Source organism: Populus alba, chromosome 19, assembly GCF_005239225.2.
Source record: "Populus alba chromosome 19, ASM523922v2, whole genome shotgun sequence".
NCBI classification, from domain to species: Eukaryota; Viridiplantae; Streptophyta; class Magnoliopsida; order Malpighiales; family Salicaceae; genus Populus; species Populus alba.
In genome coordinates this window covers 361555-377039 of record NC_133302.1, presented here as the reverse complement: position 1 = coordinate 377039, position 15485 = coordinate 361555, and the positions used below count along the sequence as shown (strand labels likewise).

The window sequence follows — 15485 nt, the reverse complement described above, 5'->3', positions numbered from 1 at the left end:
AAAAAGAGTAATAGTTTTTTAAAGATTAAGGGTGTTTTAAAAATTAATTCTTGGCTTGTTTTTATCTAAGATGATGTGGAACAAGTTGACGAAACGTAACAGTAACAACATCATTTTGAGTGGACGAAATAACTTATGGACAAGTTCACTTTAGCCTGACGGATTGATTGTTAAGCTGTGTCAATTGATTAATATGATCTATAATTCTGCAGAAAGAAAGAAGAAACAGAGAGATAGGAGTAGCAGAGAATACTGAATAATTGTTCTTATTTTGCATTTTTTATATATCACGAGATAGTTTGTGTTTATATATCTGTTCAAAAACAGACTAACATACTTGTGCTAATTAACTAACTATCCACTATATTAAGATTGTGACAAGTGTCACAATCTGAAGCAATGTACTCTAATATACTCTAACATCCCCCCGCAAGATCAAGTGGTCAGGAACTAAGCGTGAGATTGCAACAATGAGTGTGAAACAGAGGAGCACTCAGCTCTTTTGTAAGGATATCAACAAACTGTTCCTGGGAAGACACAAACTACACCGAGAGTTGTTGACGTGAGACTCTTTCACGGACAAAATAAACATCCACTTCGATATGCTTAGTCTTTTGATGCTGAACAGGATTGAAAGACAAAGCAATGGCAGACAGATTGTCACAAAAAAGAGAACAGGCACGCCAGGTAACGAAATGTGCAGAAAGGCTAATAATTTTTTATCCAATCCAACTCAGCTGAGGTGAAGGATAAGGCACGATACTCAGCTTTCGGTGGAAGATCGAGAAACAATTTGTTGCTTCTTAGAGGACCACAAAATGGGATTGTTACCTAAGAAGACCACCAACCAGTAGTAGATTTCCTGTCATTAGGATCCCAGCCCAATCAGCATCACTAAAAGCCTTTAACTGTAACTCGCCTCGAGTATAGGAGAGACCAAACTTAAGAGTGCCTTTTAGGTATCGTAGGATTCATTTAACAACAGTAAAGTGAGACATCATAGGGTGCTGCATAAACTGGCAGACTTGATGGACAGAGAAAGCAATATCCAACCTGGTGAAAGTGAGGTATTGCAGAACTCCTACAAGACTTCTGTACAGCTGAGGATTGGGATAAGGCTCCCCATCATCTTTGAGGAGTCGAATGATAAGGTAGACAAGAAGTATCACAGGATTTAGCCTCACTCATTTCAGCATTTAGCTAAACAAGTCTTCAACGTATTTGGTTTGGGACAGAAATAAACCAGTAGTAGTAGTGTGAGTAATTTGATGCCCAAAGAACTAATGGAGGGAGCCTAAATCTGTGAGATCAAATTCAGAAGTAAAGAGCACCAATGACTTGTTGAATCACCACCAGACGCGCACTCCAGTGATAATAATATCATCCACGTAGAGAAGTAGCACCACAATCTCTCAATGACCAGCATGTTTGACAAATAACAAAGAATTAGAATAAGTGGTTTCAAAAACCCAAAGAAGGAAGGAACTGAGTAAACTTGTCATTCCAAGCACAAGGAGCCTGTTTGAGGCCATACAGGGATTTATGCAGTTATATAGACGGAGTTGAGGATGATTGAGATCTTCAAAATCGGGGAGGTTGAGACATATAGACTTCCTTTTGGAAAATACCATGCAAAAATGCATTTTTGACATCTAACTGTCATAGAGACCAGTTAAAATGTGCAGCAAGAGCCAAAACTAACCGGACTGTGGTAGGTTTGACTACAGGACTGAATGTCTCCCCATAGTCCAATCCAGGTTCCTGACTAAAGCCCTTAGCAACTACCTTGCTTTGTGCCTGGCAATAGAAACCATCAGAATTGTCTCTTGATCTTAAAAATCCACTTACAGCCAACAAGGTTCCTGTTTGCTGGCAATGAAAACTTAAACTCCAAAGTACCTTGAGTATGTAAGGCATCAAACTTCTGCTTTCATGGCCTGTAGCCACACAGGAATTTTAAGGCAGCCTTGTAATTGGGTGGTTCAACCAACTGTATGTCAGGTGCCTTAGGAACGTGGATAATGGCTAAGAGAGCCTTCCGTTTTATAATCCCACTCTTGCTTCGAGTCTGCATCGGAAAATGAAAGATTAAGTGGAGGAATGGACAACACCACTTGCAGATTATCAGGAATAAAGCCGATGAGAATCTAAATCAGATTGTTCATACTAATATCAGGTGCCTCCACAGGAGTAAAGGAGAGCTGAAAGTGGAGCAGTAATGGACTGTGGACTAACAGAGTCTGTAGATCGGGGCAGGGGGTATGAGTGGGAGACGGGTGAGAAGGAGATGCTGAGCTAGTGGAGACAAATGGAATTTTCAGGATTGACAACAATCACAGGACAAGAAGACAGTGGACTGCCATGGTAGTGTGTTGGAAGGTGTAGACACTAAATCTGAGTATGGAAACTGGTGCTCATCAAAGGATAACATGCCTAGGACACAAACATTTTCTCATTGTTGGTACATGATAACATAGATAGCCGTTTATATTGTGTGCATATCCAAGAAACACACATTTGGTAGTTTTGCCTGCAATTTGGTGTTATTATAAGGCTTGAGAAGAGGAAAACAAGCACATCCAAAAATTCGAAGATGTGTAATAATTGGAGAGTGTCATAACCAAATTTTTGAACAAATAATTAAAATTAAATATAGTTGACAATTGGGTTAAGACAACAAATCTTGAAGTTTAGGGATAAAATTATCAGATTTGAGAATAAATTGGTCAGAAATTGAAGAAAGAATTAATAAGTTTGGAAATTTACTTAAAATTTGGATTATTTTAATTAATGAAATTATAAGAATTAATAAGTTTGTGGACTTAATTAAACTTTGATTTAATTAATTAAATAAATTCAGGACTTAATTGAAATTTATCCAAAAGGGGCAAAATTAAAAGAATTAATTAAGGACCAAATTGAATAATCTAGGAATTAAGGACTTGTTTTGTAAACAGTGCACCAATTTAAGGATTTAATTTGAAATTTATCCAAAAGGGGCCAAAATTAAAGAAATGTTTTAATTGCTCAGGGCGTCCAATTGCAAAAATTTCCAATGTTCGGCGGGTCAAACTGAAAACTGTCCACGGGTTGCTTGAAAACCGTTGCCGTTCCGGGTGGAGTCCGTTTGCTGCCCGAAAACGCTGCCGTGGCTGGTGGAACAGCCGTGTTCGTCTTCTCCATCCCGATTCAACAGGCTGAAGATCTCAACAGATTTGATCGCCATGACCACGTCTCTTCGCCCCAGATCATGGCATGGAAGAGAAGAATCCGGCCTAGAGAGCAATCATGGGGATGCCTATAAAAGAGAGGCAGAAAATCAACAGTAAGGGGGGAGAGAGAAGGCTAAAAACCATGCAGAAAAACCCAATATAAACAGAGGAAAGAAAACCCAGAAGGAGACCAGGAGCGATCAACCTAGAAAAATAGAGCAATCAAAACACAACCCAGAAAAATAGAGAAGAACAGAAACATCAAACACAAAACAGAGAGAAAGACAGAGAAAAAAAACAGCATAAACCAAAAAAAACATACACAGAGAAGGAGAAAATAGGAGAGTAACAGATACAGAAGGAGAATTATCCCTGCAATTTTCTGTGCTTCATCTCAAGAAACAGACATACCACTCAGTTTCTTCATCGCAAGAGGAGGAAATCAGACGAAAAATTCAGGGGAAGACGGGGGCAAGTTGGAAGCAGAGGAAAGGGAAGGCAAAATTCCTTCACAACTTCGGCAGCCACAAACAGTAAAGGAAAACCGGAGGGAGCACAGGAGATCGATCAAATACCAGGAGCACGGGAACGAACCGCTTGCAGAATCATAAGAACAAAGAAGAAAGGAAAAACGGGTAGCAGACCAGGTAAGTAATCTGTTCTTCTTGCGCCTTGTTTAAATTGCATTTGCACTGTGCAGGTGAATTTTAATTCACTGCACAGTGTAGCAACACGCGTGGATTAGCACGCGTGTTGCTTAGCCCAGCCGGGCCACTGGCTGGGCTGGCTGGGCTCAGCCCAGCCCATATGGCTGAGCTGGGCCCAGCCCAAAAATAAATGCAGGGCTGGGTCTAGCCCGGCCCAGCCCGAAAATAAAAAAATAAAAAAGAGGCAGAAAAAAAAATAAAAAAAATGTGTATACATAAATAAAAATAATGTAAATTTATTGGTTTATTCACTAACGCCAGAGTTAGGAATAAAAATACCGGTTTAAATTTATATTATTTTTATTCGTTGTATTTTTATTTTATTTTAGCTAGAAAAATAAAAAGTATGTGCATGCGTAAAAATGAATGTAGTATTATTTATTTATTCACTGGCACCAGAGTCGGGAATAAAAAAAAAAATACTGATTTAAATTTGTTTTGTTTTTTTATAGCTGCGTAATATTTATCAACGCCAGAGTTGGAAATATTCGTAGTTAAATATTCACTGGCGCCAGAGTCAGGAATATTATAAACAAATTTTCATAACATAAACTAATAAACATTTAGCAATTTAAGACAAAACTAGCAATGCAGCCTGCCTCAGGCAGGACATTTAAGGGGTGATAATATCTTCCCTTTTACGTAACCAGTCCCGAACCATAGAATCTCTATTGACCAGTTAGGGTTCCTAGTGACCATAATACTAGGTGGCGACTCCTTAAACAAGAATATCCACATTTAAGAACAGGATGCCAGAAATCCGTTCTTTCCAAAGATTTTTAAATTTTTTAGGGCCGCCGCGATGTCGGGTGCGACAGAATGGCGACTCCCCTGGGGACCAATGGACTAAGCTTTGCCTTTTGTTTATCAATTGTTATAATGTTTTTTATGTTATGTTTATTTGTTTATTTTTCTTGAATTTACTGCTTTAGCATGCATCCATGTTTATATTGTCATGCATCACGTTGATAGCACACACCTTAAAAATCTAGGATAAGTGGGAAAGTAACGGTACCCCAATGGCTTTAGCCTGGGTAAGACTCGTGAAACCATCCAACTCTCGCTTGATTGTTTACTTGGAAGTGGTTGATATGCCAAACTGATATTACTCAGGGCCTCTATTTTCACACTACTTGTAAGCCTCATATCGACCTTTCATGGACGATCACTGAGCATGCGAGAGACCCTTTGAAACTAGATAGTGACCAACCCTTTGATGCACTCAACAATTAGGATCTTCCTATTAGGTTGTCATCCCGTGAAGGACGTGTCTGCATTCCATATACATTTTTAATTGAATCAACATTTTTGCATAAATTGCATGATTTATATTTACAGGTTGAAATATAGGTTCCCATTTGAAACCTACATATAATAAACCCTTTCGAGAAAAGACAAATGAAAAAACGAAAGAAAGAGCCCAGTTGGAAGCCCAACATCAAAAAGAGGTGGACAATCTTAAAGAAGAAGTCGTAAGGCTTACTAGTCTACTCGAGCAGGCCTTGAGAGATAAATCCGGAAAAGCAACACTTACAGCTCAGCCTGAACCTATACTTGTAAATCCCTTCAATCTATAGAATCTGGGGGCAAATGGGTTGTCATCTGATTTTCAACAAGCCATGCATTTTCATCCAGCATACACCATGAGAATGTCGTTTACCATTGATTCTACAGAGAATGAATCTCAAAAGGGCAAAATAGTAAAAGAAGATGAGCTGAACAAATTCATTGCCCTAGAACAAAGGATGAGGGCATTTGAGGGAATTCACCTATATGATCCTATAAAGGCTACTGAGATGTGTTTGGTGCCCAACGTGGTCATTCCAAAAAATTTAGAGTGCCAGAATTTGTTAAATATACGGGAACTCAATGCCCTATAACTCATCTCAAAGCATACTGCAACAAAATGGCTGAGGTGGTTCATGATGAGAAACTGCTGATTCATTTCTTTCAAGACAGTTTGAGTAATGTTGCCCTCACTTGGTATATGCGGTTTGACAATGCTAAAGTTAAAAAATGGAAGGATTTAGTTGATGCCTTTATGAGGCAATATAAGTTCAATATCGACGTGGGACCTGATCGTTTAAGCTTGCAAGCTATAGAGAAGGACAACAAGGAGTCCATAAGTGAATACGCCCGGAGATGGAGTGAGTTAGCTGCACAAGTTAACCCTCCCATGTTGGAAAAAGAGATGATCACTTTATTTTCCAACACCTTTAAAGCTCCGTACTTTGAATACTTGGTTAGAAGCTCTGCACAACATTTCACTGACCTGGTTGTTATAGTTGAGAGGATTGAACAAGCCATTGGGTTAGGTAAGATTGTTTACCCGACTGAGAAGAACGGTTTCACTGAAGGTGGTTGCCAAGACACTTATCATTTCTATAGCTAATTGCTTCACATCGACCCCTATAAATCAACTATCTTGAAGATAAAGCTATGGTGATATTAGGTCAAGAATTATCTACATTTGATTTCAATTGACTATTGAAAAGATGCCTTTGTCGAGGAGAATGAATAATTGAAAGATTCCAGAAATTCCAATCAATGACCGCTAAATGTTTAGCCCATTTATATGTTATCATTCATAGCCCAAGATGTTGTCATAAGTTCTTTCTTGTTGAACTTATTTTCTAAAGTTTCAATGAAAATAATGAGTTTGTCATTCAATCGTGTTTACGATTAGCGTTATTCATTTTTTTTCTAAAAGATTTTTCTTATAAAGATTCACAAACACATCTTTGAAGCCTTATGCGATCTCATAAATGCAATTCATCTCTTTTTACCAAAAAAATCAGTTTCCCTATTAGAGTTTTGAAAAAAAAAAATTGATCTGGCATTTTGATTTCAAAAAATAATTTGATGTTTATTCAAAAACAATATTTTTGACATTCTACTTTGTAGAATGACAAGTGAATCAAGCAACTCCATCATTGAGGTGACTAAATTATAAAAACAATTGTGAAAAAAAAGAATAAACACCCTTACCCCATTACTCTTGAATCATGTGTTTTTAAATGTATGAATAATGGTATGTAGTGAACTTGTTGCTCATAACTCATGAAATGCACCTTTGCAAAGAATAAATCATCACACTATATGAGGTCAAAGTTTATTGATCATAGCTGCTTGCGCTTGAAATGAGGAAAGGCCATCTTTGTTATTCCTTTCACGTTCTAAAATAAGTACATCCCTTGTAAACCCTTTTTGAGCCTGAATAATTTTTCTTTCATAAAAAAATCCCGACTAAGATCACACCCTACACTAGGGGCAAATGAAATTTCAATGATCAAGAATGATGATAAAGTCGTGAGAAAGCCAAAAGGCAAAAGAGCCCAAGCAACTCAAATGCTAAGGATCAGGCCTACATTAAAAAAAAACAGGCAAGTGAAATTTCAATGATCAAGAAAGAGGATAAAGCCGTGAGAAAGCCGAAAGGAAAAAGAGCCCAAGAAACTCAAATGCTAGGGGCATGCCTAAATCACAAGAAAAAGTGAGTATGCTCTAGCAAAGCAATGAAAAAGGAAAAAAGGGGCAAATCAAAGAAGAGCGGCAAAAGAACTATGAATGACGTCAAGAGTCAAACTATTGATAGTGATCTTCAGTCTTTGGAACCCTGAAACACTCTTTGAGCCTTATGAATCCTTTTCTTTCATAGCCAAAAACCACAGCCTACGTTACGTGCCTGTAGAAGTCCTTTCTAATCAAGCAAGCAAGCAATCTAGAACAATAAACAATGCTCTCAAAATGCAAAGATACTTTTTCATAAGATTCATGACATCAAGAATAAACTACTCATTATTATTCATGCTGATAAAAATAAATGTTAAAAAAGAGACAAGTTTTTCTCTTACAAAACCTCGAGCTTTTTCTCAAGCCCTTCACTTCGAAACAAAAGGTCATCTCATGATATATTTTCACCGAAGACCTCATTACCAAACACAAGAGCAAATAATCTCTTTTCCAAGAAAGAAAATAACCAAGGAGTTGCAAGATTTCAAAAGCAAATTATTTTAGACTCACATCGAAATAAATTTTGTTTTCAAAATGCAAGATCAAGATTTCAAGATTCATTCTAGACTCGTATTCCTTCACCAAATGAGAGAATGACCTCTTAAAATCATTATTCATCTAAGTCAGTGACATAGCACACTTGGGGGCAATGACCAGTACAAGGGGACAACATTGTGTTTAAGGAAAATCTATCATCCCTTACAACAAGACAAGGGGGCATTTTGCTTTACAAAAGACAGCTCGATCCTTTCAGCAAGTGATACCGAATGTTTTTTAGCAGTGAGACGAGGGGTAATGATTAATCCTCTCAAATTATTTGACGAATCAGAAAATCTCTAGCAAGCAAGTGGGTCACGATGGGCACCACAAATGCTAAGTTGTGCAAACAAATTTGGAAATAGACTTACATGGGCCAACTCGAGTGGGCTAGAAAGCTAAACGACAAAGATGACTCAAATCAGTTAGCAAGATCTCACCAATCAATCAATAAGAAGACTATGAAGAAATGGGGGCCTATATTTCAAATCAGGTAAAGATGCATGCATATCATTTAACTTTGAGGCATTGGACAATGAGTTTTGCAAATTTCATAAGAGAAAATTCCAACGAAATCCATCAAGTGGAAGGCCAACTTGAAATGGCCAAAGATCAAAATTGCTGTTGAAAACTTTTTCATTTTTGAGAATTTTTCAACCTGGGCAGGCCGCCCATGAGAATTAGGCCACCAGAAAAATCTCTGTATTTTTTCACCACTTTTCAGCCTCAACCATCATAGGTAGTGCATTTCTCATCCTACCTCCATTCGAGCGTGCCTTCGAGCCCTCGTCTTATCTTCATTCGAGCGCGCCTTCGAGCCCTCGTCTGAGTTCTTTTCGAGCGCGCCTTCGAGCCCTCGACCATCAAAGGTAGTGCATTTTCTATCCTACCTCCATTTGAGCGCGCCTTCGAGCCCTCGTCTTACATTCGAGCGCGCCTTCGAGCCCTCGTCTTATTTATTTTCGAGCGCGCCTTCGAGCCCTCGACCATCAAAGGTAGTGCATTTCCTATCCTACCTCCATTCGAGCGCGCCTTCGAGCCCTCGTCTTATCTCCATTCGAGCGCGCCTTCAAGCCCTTGTCTTATTTTTTTCGAGCGCTCCTTCGAGCCCTCGACCATCATAGGTAGTGCATTTTCTATCCTACCTCCATTCGAGCGCGCCTTCGAGCCCTCGACCATCAAAGGTAGTGCATTTCCTATCCTACCTCCATTCGAGCGCGCCTTCGAGCCCTCGTCTTATTTATTTTCGAGCGCGCCTTCGAGCCCTCGACCATCAAAGGTAGTGCATTTCCTATCCTACCTCCATTCGAGCGCGCCTTCGAGCCCTCGTCTTATCTCCATTCGAGCGCGCCTTCAAGCCCTTGTCTTATTTTTTTCGAGCGCTCCTTCGAGCCCTCGACCATCATAGGTAGTGCATTTCCTATCCTACCTCCATTCGAGCGCGCCTTCGAGCCCTCGTCTTATCTTCATTCGAGCGCGCCTTCGAGCCCTCGTCTGAGTTCTTTTCGAGCGTGCCTTCAAGCCCTCGACCATCAAAGGTAGTGCATTTTCTATCCTACCTCCATTCGAGCGCGCCTTCGAGCCCTCGTCTTATCTCCATTCGAGTGCGCCTTTGAGCCCTCGACCACCTCAGGTAGTGCATTTTCTATCCTACCTCCATTCGAACGCGCTTTCAGGCTGCCCTTGTATTTTTCCACTGGGCAGGTAACCCATTACAATGTGACCATCTGGGCTGGTAACCCATTACAATATACCAACTGGGCAGGTAACCCATTACAATGTGACCAACTGGGCAGGTAACCCATTACAATGTGACCATCTGGGCTGGTAACCCATTACAATATACCAACTGGGCAGGTAACCCATTACAATGTGACCAACTGGGCAGGTAACCCATTACAATGTGACCATCTGGGCTGGTAACCCATTACAATTTACCAACTGGGCAGGTAACCCATTACAATGTGACCACCTGGGTTGGTAACCCATTACAATATACCAACTGGGCCGGTAACCCATTACAATATACCATTCTATACTAGGCAGGTAACCCATTACAATGTGACCATCTGGGTTGGTAACCCATTACAATATACCAACTGGGCAGGTAACCCATTACAATGTGACCAACTGGGCAAGTAACCCATTACAATGTGACCATCTGGGCTGGTAACCCATTACAATTTACCAACTGGGCAGGTAACCCATTACAATGTGACCACTTGGGTTGGTAACCCATTACAATATACCAACTGGGCAGGTAACCCATTACAATGTGACCACCTGGGCAGGTAACCCATTACAATGTGACCATCTGGGCTGGTAACCCATTACAATTTACCAACTGGGCAGGTAACCCATTACAATGTGACCACTTGGGTTGGTAACCCATTACAATATACCAACTGGGCCGGTAACCCATTACAATATACCATTCTATACTAGGCAGGTAACCCATTACAATATGACCATTTGGGTCGGTAACCCATTACAATATACCATCCTATACTGGGCAGGTAACCCATTACAATGTGACCATCTGGGCCAGTAACCCAATACAATATACCATCACAAAAAAAAAAAAAAAATAGCCTGTTTTCCAAATGACTTGTTTTCTCTATAAAAGTCATATGTCAATCTCTGGTTTTCGAAGTTTTCAAGACTCTAAAAAAAAGGCAAAAGTTTTTTCTGTATCTAATTTTCTTTATAAATTTACTACACAAAGCTAAAAGAAAATGAAATTTTCTAATATCATTGCATAGTAAATATTATAAAGAGAGGGCAACTGTCATAACCAATCTTTTGAACAAATAATAAAAATTAAATATAGTTGACAATTGGGTTAAGACAACAAATCTTGAAGTTTAGGGATAAAATTATCAGATTTGAGAATAAATTGGTCAGAAATTGAAGAATTAATAAGTTTGGAAATTTACTTAAAATTTGGATTATTTTAATTAATGAAATTATAAGAATTAATAAGTTTGTGGACTTAATTAAACTTTGATTTAATTAATTAAATAAATTCAGGGACTTACTTGAAATTTATCCAAAAGGGGCAAAATTAAAAGAATTAATTAAGGACCAAATTGAATAATCTAGGAATTAAGGACTGTTTTGTAAACAGTGCACCAATTTAAGGATTTAATTGAAATTTATCCAAAAGGGGCAAAATTAAAAGAAATGTTTTAATTGCTCAGGGGTCCAATTGCAAAATTTCCAATGTTCGGGGGTCAAACTGAAACTGTCCACGGGTTGCTTGAAAACGTTGCCGTTCCGGGTGGAGTCCGTTGCTGCCGAAACGCTGCCGTGGCTGGTGGAACAGCCGTGTTCGTCTTCTCCATCCCGATTCAACAGGCTGAAGATCTGCAACAGATTTGATCGCCATGGACCACGCCTCTCGCCCCAGATCATGGCATGGAAGAGAAGAATCCGGCCTAGAGAGGCAATCATGGGGATGCCTATAAAAGAGAGGCAGAAATCAACAGTGAGGGGGGAGAGAGAAGGCTAAAAAACCAGGCAGAAAAACCCAGTATAAACAGAGGAAGAAAACCCAGAAGGAGACCGGGAGCGATCAACCTAGAAAAATAGAGCAATCAAAACACAACCCAGAAAAATAGAGAAGAACAGAAACATCAACACAAAACAGAGAAAAGACAGAGAAAAAAAACAGGGCATAAACCGAAAAAAAACATACACAGAGAAGGAGAAAATAGGAGAGTAACAGATACAGAAGGGAGAATTATCCCTGCAATTTTCTGTGCTTCATCTCAAGAAACAGACATACCCACTCAGTTTCTTCATCGCAAGAGGAGGAAATCAGACGAAAAATTCAGGGGAAGACGGGGGCAAGTTGGAAGCAGAGGAAAGGGAAGGCAAAATTCCTTCACAACTTCGGCAGCCACAAACAGTAAAGGAAAACCGGAGGGAGCACAGGAGATCGATCAAATACCAGGAGCACGGGAACGAACCGCTTGCAGAATCATAAGAACAAAGAAGAAAGGAAAAACGGGTAGCAGACCAGGTAAGTAATCTGTTCTTCTTGCGCCTTGTTTAAATTGCATTTGCACTGTGCAGGTGAATTTTAATTCACTGCACAGTGTAGCAACACGCGTGGATTAGCACGCGTGTTGCTAGCCCAGCCGGGCCACTGGCTGGGCTGGCTGGGCTCAGCCCAGCCCATATGGGCTGAGCTGGGCCCAGCCCAAAAATAAATGCAGGGCTGGGTCTAGCCCGGCCCAGCCCGAAAATAAAAAAATAAAAAAGAGGCAGAAAAAAAATAAAAAAAATGTGTATACATAAATAAAAATAATGTAAATTTATTGGTTTATTCACTAACGCCAGAGTTAGGAATAAAAATACCGGTTTAAATTTATATTATTTTTATTCGTTGTATTTTTATTTTATTTTAGCTAGAAAAATAAAAAGTATGTGCATGCGTAAAAATGAATGTAGTATTATTTATTTATTCACTGGCACCAGAGTCGGGAATAAAAAAAAAAAATACTGATTTAAATTTGTTTTGTTTTTTTTATAGCTGCGTAATATTTATCAACGCCAGAGTTGGAAATATTCGTAGTTAAATATTTCACTGGCGCCAGAGTCAGGAAATATTATAAACAAATTTTCATAACATAAACTAATAAACATTTAGCAATTTAAGACAAAACTAGCAATGCAGCCTGCCTCAGGCAGGACATTTAAGGGGTGATAATATCTTCCCTTTTACGTAACCAGTCCCGAACCATAGAATCTCTATTGACCAGTTAGGGTTCCTAGTGACCATAATACTAGGTGGCGACTCCTTAAACAAGAATATCCACATTTAAGAACAGGATGCCAGAAATCCGTTCTTTCCAAAGATTTTTAAATTTTTTAGGGCCGCCGCGATGTCGGGTGCGACAGAGAGGATCCAAATAACATCTCAAAGGGTGAGCTATTATGTAGAACAACAGTAGGCATACGATTGGTTAGAAAAGTGGCTGTTTGACAGGCATAAGACTAGAATTTGGATGGCAATTTAGCGGTTCGTAATAAGGTAATAATGGTTTCAATTATGTGTCTATGTTTCCTCTTTGTGACCCCATTTTGTTCAGGAGTATATGGACAAGAAAAGCAATGGGAAATGCCCTTGTTAAGAAGAAAAATTTTCAATCAATTGCTGCTATACTCACCCCCCGATCAGTTTGAAGAGTTTTAATGGTCGAGGCAAATTGAGTAGAAACAAAGGAATAAAATCAACAAAGGTAGAAAACAAATCAGATTTGTTTATTAAAGGGAAAAGCCAACAATATCTAGTACACTCATCAACAAAGATAATATAGTATCTATAACCATCAACTGAAATAAATGATGCAGGACCCCACAAATCAGTATGAATAGTATCAAATGGAATTACAGATTTATTGACATACTGTGGAAAAGGTAGTTTACTAAACTTTCCTTCAAGACATGGATGACACATGAGAGGTGTAGGTGTTTTGGAGACATGCATGTGAGCTCTATTTAATATCAAGGAAACAATATGATTTGTAGGATGACCTAACCTATGATGCCATAAGGTGGACTGAACAAGTTGACCAAGATAAGTTGTAGCTTGATAAGAGGTTGCAGGCGAGAAAGAGTGGATAAGGTACAATCCATTATTGCACAGCCTTTTGTAAAGGATCCTCCCTGTGGCTTTGTCCTGAATCCAAAAACAGCAAGCATCAAATATGAGTTAACAGTTATTATCAAGACAAAGACGATGTACTGATAGCAGATTCTGAGTAATTTGAGGAACACAAAGCACAGAATGCAATTTGATTGGAGACATTGATGAATGAAGAGTAGAATGACCAATATGGGATATTGTCAAACCTTCACCATTGGCAGTATGAATGGTTTCAGTTGATGGATATAGGGAGGCCAATGATAGATTCGCCAAATCAGCCGTCATATGATTCATGGCACCGGAATCGGTGAGCCACACTTAAGAAGATCCGGGGGAACAAGATGCTGGAGAGGCAGAGTGAATCACTGTATGCATAGCTTGCATATGAGATCGTTGTACTTCCCGGTTCCATGAGGATGATGCCTGATATGGAGTATATTGCTGCATAACTTGCATAGGAGATTGATGTACTTCCTTGTTCTATGACGAGGAAGCTAGATATGGAGGATGCTGTAGAAACTGTGGCTGCAGAGAAAAGGATGATTGTGGAGAATACGAAGCAATTTAATTCGGACCCTTATCATTGTAAAAGCAATACCAAGAGGTATGATTGCTTCTACCACAGATGTTGCATCTGGTTCTCTTAGGAGGAGAAGCTCCACAGAAAGGAGCAGTGTGTCCCTCAGAATTGCATAGCTAACATATTGGAACCATGAGTGTAGAAGGATGTTGAAATTGCGGAGCAGGGGATTGACCAAGGAGTCCAGAATTTGAGTTGGGAAGCACAGGTGCTATGGAGGAAAAACCTGGTCTAGAAGCAAAGAATCAAGAGCCATGAGGAAATTGACCTTTACCTCTGTTCTTGTTACCATTATATGGCTGAAACTATCTAGTAGGCACTTGAGACTGCCCATGATGTGAAGAGAAACTCCCTTGTGTGTATGTATCACCGGTACTAGCAACCATGGCTGATAGGAATAGAATATTAACTAAAGTGTCAATAATCACTTCCTTTACAAGCAATTGTGAGCGAAAGTCCTTCAATGAGATCACACTTTCTCTTCCCCGTATAACACATCTAAAAGTATTACACTCAGCAAGTAAGCCATTCAAGGCAAGAATCACAATGTCTTCATCCGCAAAATATACCCCAGCAGCAGACAAGTAGTCCCTAGCCTCTTTAATTCGATGGAGATACTGTGAAACTGAATCTAAACCTTTTTTAATGGTTTGCAGATTGGATTTCATCTGAAAAATACTAGTCCTAGACACAATGGAAAATTGTTCCTTTAATCTAATCCACAAATCTTTAGAGCTAGTGCTACCAATTGCACAAGACATAGCAATCGGTGATAATGTGGCAGTAATTAATTGCATAATTGCTCTATCATGCATTTTCCATACTATATAATCATCAAATGGAGAGGAAGAAGAGGTGATACCAGATTCAGCCGAGATTGAACAATGTTGAGGTGGACAAGGGAGCAAACCATCAACATACCCCATAATTCCATTACTTTCAAGTAAAAGTTGCATCTAGAAGTTCCAATTGAGGTAGTTTGAAAGTTTGACATTGACTGATGTAGGAATGGAAGAGATGAGAGCTGTAACTGGAGATTGAAACAACTGGAGTTGCGAAGTAGTCACCATAATGATTTCAAGTTTAATATGTGGATAAGACAATACACCAAACACTTGCTGTGCAAGTTGCAGAGAGAAATACAACTCAAGATGAAGATCACAACGAAGCACTATATATTCCAAATATGAAGAATAATATATATGAGTGCAGAGAAGGATAATAGAAAAATGCGGAAGCAACAAAAGATCAAGAAATTTCAAGCGTGAGCAATAGTGAGCTCT

The 15485-nt window shown here is 39.2% G+C and overlaps 1 long non-coding RNA gene across 1 annotated transcript; it reads right to left on the bottom strand.

The window, feature by feature from the left end:
- Positions 1-11139: 11139 nt before the first annotated feature.
- LOC140955183 (uncharacterized) lies at positions 11140-11895 on the bottom strand. The gene is made up of 2 exons (XR_012168947.1): positions 11757-11895; positions 11140-11430 (listed from the first exon to the last, which is right to left on the bottom strand). It is a non-coding gene; the product is annotated as an uncharacterized lncRNA (long non-coding RNA).
- Positions 11896-15485: the final 3590 nt, after the last annotated feature.